The sequence below is a fragment of the Lepidochelys kempii genome, chromosome 1 (genome assembly GCF_965140285.1).
Source record: "Lepidochelys kempii isolate rLepKem1 chromosome 1, rLepKem1.hap1, whole genome shotgun sequence".
Classification (NCBI taxonomy): Eukaryota; Metazoa; Chordata; order Testudines; family Cheloniidae; genus Lepidochelys; species Lepidochelys kempii.
The window spans coordinates 295,537,235-295,548,882 of record NC_136380.1 but is presented as its reverse complement, the minus strand read 5'-3'; the positions used below and the strand labels follow the sequence as shown (position 1 = coordinate 295,548,882).

The following is an 11,648-nucleotide window of genomic DNA, read 5'->3' as shown; positions in this document are numbered from 1 at the left end:
TTAAAGATAATGTCATGTGATGAAACCATCAGGAATTCATCCAACCAAAGTTAGCAACCCTATGCCCAGAGGAACTCTGCCTGTAAGGGTGATTGGATAAGGGAGCAGAAATAGGCCCACAATCAGAATATCACTCCTTGTCCAGCTTCCTCCTCTTAAAGCCAAAGTAGTGTGTAACTAAGAGGTACTGGATCCTCCCAGCACTCTGGATCCGCATCCGAGAAGAGTCTGCTTTCCTATATCAGGGAAGTAAGGCAGGCAATGTGTGGATTAGCATTTTGCACTGTTCCTTTTTAAATGGATAGTGCTGCTGGAAGCTAGCCAAAGGCCTGTGGTATCTACCTGATGAAGCCAGGTGACTCATGTAAGCAGAGAGCCATCAACACCCGTGCTGTGCTTGGATATGTAGGAGATCAATTCTTCTCTAGCAGTAAGGACAAAATTACATGCACAATAGTGTAGTTACTTTGAGCAGTCATTTGGGGGCAGCATAAACAAGAAAACACTATAAACGAGAATAATGCTGGGCTTTTACACAGAAACACATTGAACATACCACAAGAACATAGTTTACTACAACACAGGATTGTTACTGTGCTAAAAATAAATAATATTGGAAGGAATCTACACAGACTGAACCATTACAATTTGTAGCTATAGCCCTGGAAATTCTCTCTCTGTGCTGTGTTTGTACAAGTTCCCCACTCTTGCAATGGTGGAGAGTGAAAACTGCTAATTGTAGACACAGCTTTATTGTATTCCCTCGACTCTGCTAGCTTTGACAGCCGATGTATCTGCTTTTCCCACAGCTCCCTCTGGCCTCCTTCCACCCTGCTCCCTAGGAATGAAACTTTTGCCCTGATCTGATCCGTAAGGCCTTTGCCCTCTCCTCCTGCAGATCCCCACAAGAATCCACCTCATTCTGACAAGAAATTGCCCAATTAATGCTGAATAGACTTAGGGGCAGTCAGATATAGTTAATGTGCATTTATTTAATAATTATAATAGACTCTCCCACGCCCACAACCAATATATAGAGAATGTCTATAAAAACGGTCCCCATTTAGATTGTGTCCCCCTCTCCTCCTTTACTATGTTGCTTGTCAGTTGTACTGTAAATTCTTAAGGGGCAGGGACTATTTTTCTGAGAGGTGGGGACATAGCCTAGCATATAGATTTTGAGTAAATCATCCTTTGGTCCCACAGTGACGCTATCTCAAATTGCAATTACAAAGATTAGTAACATCTTCACTGGTTTCAGAGTAACAGCCGTGTTAGTCTGTATTCGCAAAAAGAAAAGGAGTACTTGTGGCACCTTAGAGACTAACCAATTTATTAGAGCATAAGCTTTCGTGAGCTACAGCTCACTTCATCAGATGCATATCGTGGAAACTGCTGCAGACTTTATATATACACAGAGAATATGAACCAATACCTCCTCCCACCCCACTGTCCTGCTGGTAATAGCTTATCTAAAGTGATCATCAGGTGGGCCATTTCCAGCACAAATCCAGGTTTTCTCACCCTCCACCCCCCCCACACAAATTCACTCTCCTGCTGGTGATAGCCCATCCAAAGTGACAACTCTTTACACAATGTGCATGACAATCAAGTTGGGCTATTTCCTGCACAAATCCAGGTTTTCTCACATCCCCCCCACCCCCATACACACACAAACTCACTCTCCTGCTGGTAATAGCTCATCCAGACTGACCACTCTTCAAGTTTAAATCCAAGTTAAACCAGAACATCTGGGGGGGGGGGGTAGGAAAAAACAAGAGGAAACAGTCTACCTTGCATAATGACTTAGCCACTCCAAGTCTCTATTTAAGCCTAAATTAATAGTATCCAATTTGCAAATGAATTCCAATTCAGCAGTTTCTCGCTGGAGTCTGGATTTGAAGTTTTTTTGTTTTAAGATAGCGACCTTCATGTCTGTGATTGCGTGACCAGAGAGATTGAAGTGTTCTCCGACTGGTTTATGAATGTTATAATTCTTGACATCTGATTTGTGTCCATTTATTCTTTTACGTAGAGACTGTCCAGTTTGACCAATGTACATGGCAGAGGGGCATTGCTGGCACATGATGGCATATATCACATTGGTGGATGTGCAGGTGAACGAGCCTCTGATAGTGTGGCTGATATTATTAGGCCCTGTGATGGTGTCCTGAATAGATATGTGGGCACAATTGGCAACGGGCTTTGTTGCAAGGATAAGTTCCTGGGTTAGTGGTTCTGTTGTGTGGTATGTGGTTGTTGGTGAGTATTTGCTTCAGGTTGCGGGGCTGTCTGTAGGCAAGGACTGGCCTGTCTCCCAAGATTTGTGAGAGTGTTGGGTCATCTTTTAGGATAGGTTGTAGATCCTTAATAATGCGTTGGAGGGGTTTTAGTTGGGGGCTGAAGGTGATGGCTAGTGGCGTTCTGTTATTTTCTTTGTTAGGCCTGTCCTGTAGTAGGTAACTTCTGGGAACTCTTCTGGCTCTATCAATCTGTTTCTTTACTTCTGCAGGTGGGTATTGTAGTTGTAAGAAAGCTTGACAGAGATCTTGTAGGTGTTTGTCTCTGTCTGAGGGGTTGGAGCAAATGCGGTTGTATCGCAGAGCTTGGCTGTAGACGATGGATCGTGTGGTGTGGTCAGGGTGAAAGCTGGAGGCATGCAGGTAGGAATAGCGGTCAGTAGGTTTCCGGTATAGGGTGGTGTTTATGTGACCATTGTTTATTAGCACTGTAGTGTCCAGGAAGTGGATCTCTTGTGTGGACTGGACCAGGCTGAGGTTGGTGGTGGGATGGAAATTGTTGAAATCATGGTGGAATTCCTCAAGGGCTTCTTTTCCATGGGTCCAGGTAGCCTGTTTCCTCTTGTTTTTTCCTACCCCCCCCCCCAGATGTTCTGGTTTAACTTGGATTTAAACTTGAAGAGTGGTCAGTCTGGATGAGCTATTACCAGCAGGAGAGTGAGTTTGTGTGTGTATGGGGGTGGGGGGGATGTGAGAAAACCTGGATTTGTGCAGGAAATAGCCCAACTTGATTGTCATGCACATTGTGTAAAGAGTTGTCACTTTGGATGGGCTATCACCAGCAGGAGAGTGAATTTGTGTGGGGGGGTGGAGGGTGAGAAAACCTGGATTTGTGCTGGAAATGGCCCAATTTGATGATCACTTTAGATAAGCTATTACCAGCAGGACAGTGGGGTGGGAGGAGGTATTGGTTCATATTCTCTGTGTATATATAAAGTCTGCAGCAGTTTCCACGATATGCATCTGATGAAGTGAGCTGTAGCTCACGAAAGCTTATGCTCTAATAAATTGGTTAGTCTCTAAGGTGCCACAAGTACTCCTTATCTTCACTGGTGTGGTTTTTTTGTTTTTTGTTTTTAAACTGTGCTTTTAACAACTATTTCAAAAAGTCCCGAGTTAAAGGCCTTGTTAAGCACATGGTGGTACTTTAATTTGTCTGTTTATCCTCCCTCTAACTCTGACCTCTATTCTTCCTGTCAGCACTTATGGATCTGAAGCAGGCCATGTGGATCTTCAAAGGACATTGAAATTGCATTGTAATAACCTGTATCTCTGGAATGAGCCAGGCGAAGGCTGCTGATGGAACTGTGTTCTGGTAAAACGATAAACATAGAGGTAAGTAATTAAATTTTTTTATAATGGACAAGTCATTCAGATACCATTTCAGTGGCAATTTCCATTCAGTAAGGGAAAACCTTTTAAATAATGTGTCACATTTTACCATGTCACCTAATTTACAAATCCAATTTGCTTTCCCTATAGTCCATAGCTAGGGGATAGAGCTACAATAAACAAACTATATATAAATCTATGGCTGAATTGGCTGGTATATTAATAATCACATACCTACATTTATTAGTTCTAAATCAGAAGACCAGATTAGGCTCTATGCTACAAACATTTATGTACATGCATAAACTTTACTCATGTGAGCATCCTGTTGCGATCAATAGACCTGATTTTCTTTGTCCCTTGTGCAGTCGTTTACAGACTCTATTCCGTACTTTAGCTGTGCTATTCTGACTTGGTAGCATTTTATGTCCTTTTTGCACTCACTTTCCACAGGTGCAAATGACTGCACAATGGGTCAGGCAGTGGAGAACTGGGTCCAAAGGCATTAATCACATGTGTTAGGATTTGCGGCTCAAAGCAATAGTAACACAGGGATCTCTGTGGAAAAAAAATGGTTACTCACTTTCTTGTAACTGTTGTCCTTCAAGATATGTTGTTCATGTCCATTCCAGGCAGATGTGTGTGCACCGAGTGCATGCCAGCCAGAAGATTTTTCCCCTAGCAGCATCCGTAGTGTCGGCCTGGGCGTTCCCTGGAGTGGCGCCTTCATGGCACACAATATCAGGCCTCGCCGACCTCCCACCCCCTCAGTTCCTTCTTGCCGACTATTCTGACAGAGGGGTAGGAGGGTGGGTATTGGAATGGACATGAACAACACATCTCGAAGAACAACAGTTACGAGAAAGTGAGTAACCATTTTTTTCTTCTTCGAGTGATTGTTCATGTCCATTCCAGGCAGGTGATTCACAAGCTAGAGCTCAGGAGGTGGGGTCGGAGTTATCCACAGAAAAGAGCACGGCTCGCCCAAAAGCTGCATCGTCCGTGGAGTGTTGTGTAATTGCACAGTGCGACGTAAATGTATGTATCGAAGACCACGTAGCTGCCCTGCAAATTTCCTGAATAGGGACTTGTGTCAGGAACACCGCAGAGGAGGCCTGGGCCCTGGTAGAGTGAGTGGTTATCTGCGGAGTGGGCTCCTTTGCCAGGGTATAGCACTCCCTAATGCAGGATGTTATCCATGACAATATGTATTGAGAGGATACCGGAAGGCCCTTCATTCTGTCCGCCACAGCTACAAAGATTTGGATGGACTTCTGGAATGACGTAGTTCTCTCTATGTAGAAGGCTAAGGCCCTACGGATGTCCAGTGAGTGCAGCCAGCGCTCCCTATCTGAGGAGTGTGGCTTGGGATAAAACACTGGGAGGAAGATGTCCTGGGTCATGTGAAAATGGGAGATGACCTTCAGGAGAAAAACCGGATGAGGCCTGAGCTGGACCTTATCCTTATGGAAAAACTGTGTAAGGGGGCTCAGACGTGAGGGCCCTGAGCTCCAAAACCCACTGAGCCGAGGTAATTGCCACGAGGAACACAACCTTGAATGAGAGATATAACAGGGAGCAGGTGGCCAGAGGTTCAAATGGTGGGTCTGTAAGCCTGGAGAAGACTAAATTGAGGTCCCAGGCAGGGACAGGCTGACGTGTGTGTGGGAAGAGCCTGTCCAAACCCTTGAGAAAACAACTGACCATGGGGTTTGCAAAGACTGAGAGACTATCTGAGCCCGGGTGGAAGGCGGAGATAGCGGCCAAGTGGACCCTTTTTGATGATTGTGACAGATCTTGATGCTTTAGGTGAAGGAGGTAGTCCAGTATAAATGGTATGGAGGTGAGGGGCTGCGACTGACTACATTGCTCCTCCCAGATGGAAAATCTTTTCCCCTTAGCCAGGTAATTAGCCTTGGTGGAGGGCTTTCTACTACCCAAGAGGACTTGTCTGACCTGGTCCAAACAAGATAGCTCTGTGGCACTTAGCCATGGAACATCCAGGCCGTAAGGTGGAGCGACTCTAGATTTGGGTGCTGGAGTCGGCCCTGGTCCTGCGTGATCTGGTTGGGGACCAGCGGTAAGGTGATTGGGGCAGCTATGGACATTTCCAGGAGCGAGGTGAACCAGTGCTGACGTGGCCATGGCAGCGCTATTAGTATGACTCGATCCCAGTCCCTGTGGCTCTTGAGGAGCACCCTGTGGACTAGGGGGATGGGTGGGAAAGCATATAGCAGGCAGCCCTCCCATGAGAGAAGGAAGGCGTCCCTGATGGACCCCGAGCTGTGGCTCCGAGGGAACAAAATGTCCGACATTTCCTGTCACCCAGAGTGGCGAACAGGTCTACCTGGGGAGAGCCCCAGAACCACAAGATTGAGCTCACCATGTCTGGCCAAAGGGACCACTCGTGGCTATTGAAGGTCCGGCTGAGGCTGTCCGCCAGTGTGTTTCGCACCCCGGGAGGTATGAAGCCTGCAGGTGGATCGAGTGCTCTATGCAGAAGTCCCACAGCGAAAGGGCTTCTCGGCACAGGGGAGAGGAGTGTATACCCTATGTTTATTGATAAAGAACATTGCCGAGGTGTTGTCCATGAGGATTGAAACACACCTGCCGATTATGTGCATTTTGAAAGCATATCAGGCCAGACACACTGTCCTCAGCTCTTTGACATTAATGTGAAGAGCGAGGTCCACTGGGACCAGAGGCCTTGGGTCTTGAAGTCCCCTAGGTGAGCCCCCCCACAACCCAGATCCAAGGCGTCTGACACCAAGGTGAGTGAGGGCTGAGGGCTGGCAAAAGGCACCCCTGTGCAAACCATTCGAGGGTCGAGCCACCATAGGAGGGAGTCCAGTACCAGGCGGGGCAGGGTTATGACTCTGTCCAATGCATCTCTGGCTGGTCGGTACACTGACACCAGCCAAGACTGGAGTGGGCGCAGCCTGAGCCTAGCATGCTGCACCACGTATGTGCAGAAGGCCATGTGTCCCAGCAGCTTTAGACAGTTTCTTGCCGACGTCATGGGGAATCGTCTGAGGCTCTGTATGATGTTCTGAAATGAGCAAAACCTGGCCTCCGGGAGGTACACCCTGGCTTGAGTAGAGTCCAGGACTGCGCCTATGAACTCTATCCTCTGCACCGGGGACAGCGTAGATTTCTCCTTGTTCAGGAGGAGACCTAAGTCGAGGAAGGTCCTCCTTATAAACTTGACCTGAGCCTCCACCTGGGCTCTCGAGTGACCTTTGATCAGCCAGTTGTCGAGGTATGGAAAAACCTGTATCTGGCACTTGCGCAGGAATGCCACGACGACTGCCATGCATTTTGTGAATACTCAGGGGGCAGTCGACAGTCTGAATGGGAGGATGGCAAACTGGTAGTGGCCTCTGTTCACCACGAATCTGAAGTAGTGTCTGTGATATGGGACTATTGCGATATCAAAATATGCGTCCTTCAAGTCGAGGGCGGTGTACCAGTCTCCTGGATCCAGTGAGGGAATAATGGAGGATAGTGAGACCATGTGAAACTTGAGTTTCTTTACATACATGTTGAGCTGTTGCATGTCCAGTATGGGTCTGAGGCCCCACTTGGCCTTCGGTATGAGGAAATACCGGGAGTAGAAACCCTTGCCCCTTTGCTCCTGAGGAACCTCCTCCACTGCCCCTACTGAGAGGAGGGACTGCACCTCTTGAATTAGAAGTTGCTTGTGAGAGGGGTCCCTGAAGAGGGACGGGGAAGGGGGTTGGGGGGCGGGAGGGTACAGAATTGGATGGAATATCTCCTCTCTATCGTGCGGAGCACGCATCAGTCTGAAGTAATTCAAGACCAGGCACAGCAGAAAGGGGATAGATGGGACGAGAAAGTAAGATGGGAAGGATCCAAAGATCGTACTGGCAAGCCGTCCTCGACCATACCCTCAAAAGGGTGGTCTAGAGCCCGGTGGGACCCTGGGCTGGCCCGAGCTTTGTCCAGAGGGAGGGCGTTGCCTCCTCCGAGTGCTCCTATTCCACCTACGTGGAGCGTCCTGGCAGTTTTGGGGTTGGTAAGGACGAGGGGCAGGTTGAGGCCTAAATTGTCTGCGCTGGGTGGCAGGCGTGTGAAGCCTCAGGGAACGAAGGGTAGCCCTCGAGTCCTTCAAGCTGTGAAGTTTCTTATCCATCTTCTTGGAGAAGAGAGCTACACCCTCGAAGGAAAGGTCTTGAATGGTCTGCTGGACCTTGTGGGGAAGACCAGATAACTGTAGCCAGGAGCCTCTCCTCATAACCACTCCTGTGGCCAAAGTGCTGGAGGCCGCATCCGCTGCATCTAAGGCCGCTTGCAAAGACACCCGGGAGACCAGTTTCTCGTCCTCCATGAGCGCAGAGAACTCCCCCTGAGCTTCCTGTGGCAGAAGTTCTGTAAACTTAGCCATAGATGAGCAGGTGTTACGCCCGTAGCAGCTTGCTATGACCTGCTGGTTGGCTATATGAAGTTGCAGGCCTGCTGTCGAGTAGACCTTCCGGCCAAACAGGTCCAGTTTCTTGGCATCCCTGTTTTTAGGGGTGGGCATCGAAACCCTTGACGTTCTCTCTGATTGGCTGTGTCGACCACCAAAGAGTCTGGAGGAGGGTGGGTGTAAAGATGTTCAGACCCTCTAGAGGGAACAAAGTAGCAGCACTCTGATTTCTTGGCCATAGGTGCCAGAGAAGAAGGAGTTTGCCACAAGTTCTTAGATGTTTCTGTTATCGACTTGATAAATGGCAATGCAACCCTTGATGGGCCAGAGGGAGCCAGGATGTCTATGGGTCTAAATCCTCTTCCACCTCCTCTGCCTGAATCCCCAGGCTTTGGGCGGCCCGCCTTAAAAGCTGTTGAAGAACCCGGTTGTCCTCCAAAGCTGAGGCCATCCAAGTCCCCGCGACCGCTTCGTCGGGTGAGGACGAGGAAGCGAGAACAGGAGGTGGGCCCAGTTCACTGCCTTCAGCCCCCACAGGGTCCCTCGGCATGCGGTACTGATGAAGAACTCTGCGCCGCAGCCGGTGCCGGGGCAGATATATCCGGTGGGACTGAGACCGTCGGGGTTGTAGGGACGGAGCTGAGGCTTCCACTGGTGCCATCATCTGGAGAGCCGAAGCCGGAGCTGGCTGAGGTATCGGTGCCGAAAACATGAGAGTCGGCAGGGCCACTCCGCCCTAGGGTAGCACCAACTGTGGCACGAACGACGCCGAGGACACCAACACCGTTCTGGAGCGCGGACCATGGACTTGACCCTGGCTCTGATGGTACGCTCAGGGTGTCCAGAAGGGCCAGGTGGTTGCCACTGTTGCTGCCACGGTGCCGGGTATGGTTGGTGACTGCACTAGGACCTGGACTTCTGCTCCGCAATCTGCTAGATCAAGCTGAGTTCACCTCTGACTCCGAGGTCTCCGAATAAGAAGACCACAGAGGAGCAGTTCCCTGATCGCCAACGAACGAAGACTCGATTCGGGGGAGCGGTGCGCTCCCTGCGTTTGTGCAGGTGGTGCCGGAGATGGAGACCGATGGGCCATAATGGTTGGCTTACCCCTGGAGTGGAACAGGGGGCGTGTGGTCACCGGAGATTTGCCCCTCCTTTCGGGGGAGGATGGTACCGGGAGGCACATCAGGTCCATTGCCTCCTTGAATGCCTCCGGCGTCGATGGTGGTTGTATGTCTACCAGATGGTCCTGGGTCTGAGGAGAGTTCGGACTCGACTGGACCCTGGCTGGGGCAGGAGTCAATGAAACCCTGGGCGGAAGCGAGGCAGAGGTGGTCTGTTCTGAGCCACTCGCGGACAGCACTGGCCCCTTAGGCTTCAAGGGGGGTGATCGGTCCCTCACTGGCCTCTTCTTCTTTACCAGCACTGGAGATGGAGAATGGTGCCGAACTGAGGCCGACGCCCTATGGCCCGAGTAGTGGCAGTGCTGATGGGCTTTAGAGTCCTTAGCCGGGCCTGTTTCACGTGCTGTTAGCACCGGAGTGCTGCGCACCGAAGAGGACGTGCTCAGTGCCAGGTCATTGGGTCCTGGGTCAGATTGCGGTCTCAGAGCCACCTCCATGAGCAGGAGTTTTAGTCTCTGCTCTCTGTCCTTAAGAGTTCTTGGGCGGAAACCCTTGCAAATGCGGCACTTGTCCTTTTGGTGAGTCTCACGAAGGCACCGCAGGCAAGACAAGTGAGGATCACTCTTGGACATAAACTTTCCAAAGGACTCACAGAGTTTAAACCCTGGAGACATGGGCATACCCGCTAAGGGGAAATGAACTCTCTAACAAACCACTACTAACTATATGAAAAGTATAACTATAGAGAATAACTATTTACACTAAGAACAAAGACACTGCTAAGGTGCTTGCTGTAAGAGTGAGCAAAGTTCCAGCTAGCCGTCACGGGCAGTAAGAAGGAACTGAGGGGCTGGGGGGTTGGTGGGGCCCGATGTTGGGTGCCATGAAGGCGCCACTCCAGAAGGCGCCCAGGCTGACCCTATGGATGCCGCTAGGGGAAAAATCTTCTGGTTGGCGTGCACGCAGTGCGCATACACCTGACTGGAACGGACATGGACAATCATTCGAAGAAGAACTAAACACTTTAAAAGGCATAGTTTGATAAAAACACCGTCAAAAGCATTGTGCTGTACAAAAACATTGCATTTTTTTCCTTGTTCTAAGTCTGACTCATCAGCTGGTGTGTGTATACATTGTACAAAGTTTGTATTCAACAGTTCAGATTTCTACAACTGTACTTATGAAAAATGTCAAGGTTAGACCAGGTTGCTACTGTGCTTTCTTCAAATAATGAGCATAATAGCCTTGGAGCTGATCTGCAGCTGTAATCATTTGGCAGTGAAAGCCGACTGAGCCATGATAGTATGAACCGTGATGCAAACTTCAAGATCTGTTTGCTGCTACTTGAACACTTGTCATAAGACTTTCAAATTGCAACCTGTAATTTCCATTATGGTTATTGGAACTGGTCAGAAATTGGGTTTTTCCATGGGAAAATTTCGACTTTTGTTTTTATATTAAAAAAAAAAAGACTTGGTAATTTTTGGACAAAAGCTGCTGAAAACCAAATTTATTGGATTTTTGGTTTTCTGATGGAAATCAAAATTTTTTGAAGATTAAAAATGTTCATTTAGTCAAATAACCAATTTTCTGTCACAAAAAAAAGTTAAATGGAAAATTTTCAACCAGCCCTAATCATTATTGTTTAAAGCCAAGAGTGTGGCCTAATATTTTTGTGCAATTTCTCTGTACACTGACTCTACTACACCAGAGTAATGAACCTGATCTTTGGCACCCCTACTCCAAAAACTGGTTCCTCCCATACATTGTTGTATTGAGCTGTCCAAGGTAATGTTTCTATGTGTGTTATGAATATCCACATGGATATCCACTTTGCCAACTTCTCAAACACTAGCTTCTCTGTTTATCTAATGGCGCCTCCGCTGATTTGAAGCAGGGAAGGCTCCAATGTCCAAACAACGACCATGTTCATTTTTTGTGGTGCTGTGAGACGTAGGTGAACTGCTCACAGCTGTTGTCCTCTGTGTAAAATACACAGGGCTATATTCTCTTATCCACTAATGGGAGCAGAGTCGAACCTGGTCGAGTCTGCGGTCATGGGGTCATGTTGTCTCCACTGTGCTTCCTTCTTATCCTATGGAGGGCTCTCCCAGGGCATGCTGTAGGGTTCAGATTCTGAAGGTCAGGAAGGGGTAAGGCTGGGGGATGTCTCCCCAAAGCCCTACAGGGATTCCTGACTAATCAAATGCTGATTTTTGTCAACATTATTTTATGTAACGACTCCCTCAGTAGTATAAAATCCAAGTGAAGTTCCTGGGTGAAGGCTACATGGGAACAGATCCTGAGGGAACCATGCTGCCATGGAGGGGTGTGTGGTGACCTGGGCATCTGTACACATGGTCTTGAGCCTCCATCAGTATCTTAGGCCTTGTCTACACTACAGGGTTAATTCGATCTAAGCTACACAATTTGAGTTACGTGAATAGCGTAATTCAAATCGAT

General features: G+C 48.5%; 1 long non-coding RNA gene across 2 annotated transcripts in view; it reads left to right on the top strand.

Annotated features, from left to right (window-relative positions):
• Positions 1-11,648, top strand: part of LOC140905183 (uncharacterized) — a 111,528-nt gene that overhangs the window by 4,097 nt on the left and 95,783 nt on the right. The window contains exon 2 of one of the 2 annotated variants that reach the window (XR_012156782.2): positions 3,501-3,635. This is a non-coding gene — a long non-coding RNA (uncharacterized LOC140905183). Of the gene's footprint in view, positions 1-3,321; positions 3,636-11,648 lie in introns of those variants that run through there. The other variant, XR_013635201.1, reaches the window with a different exon arrangement.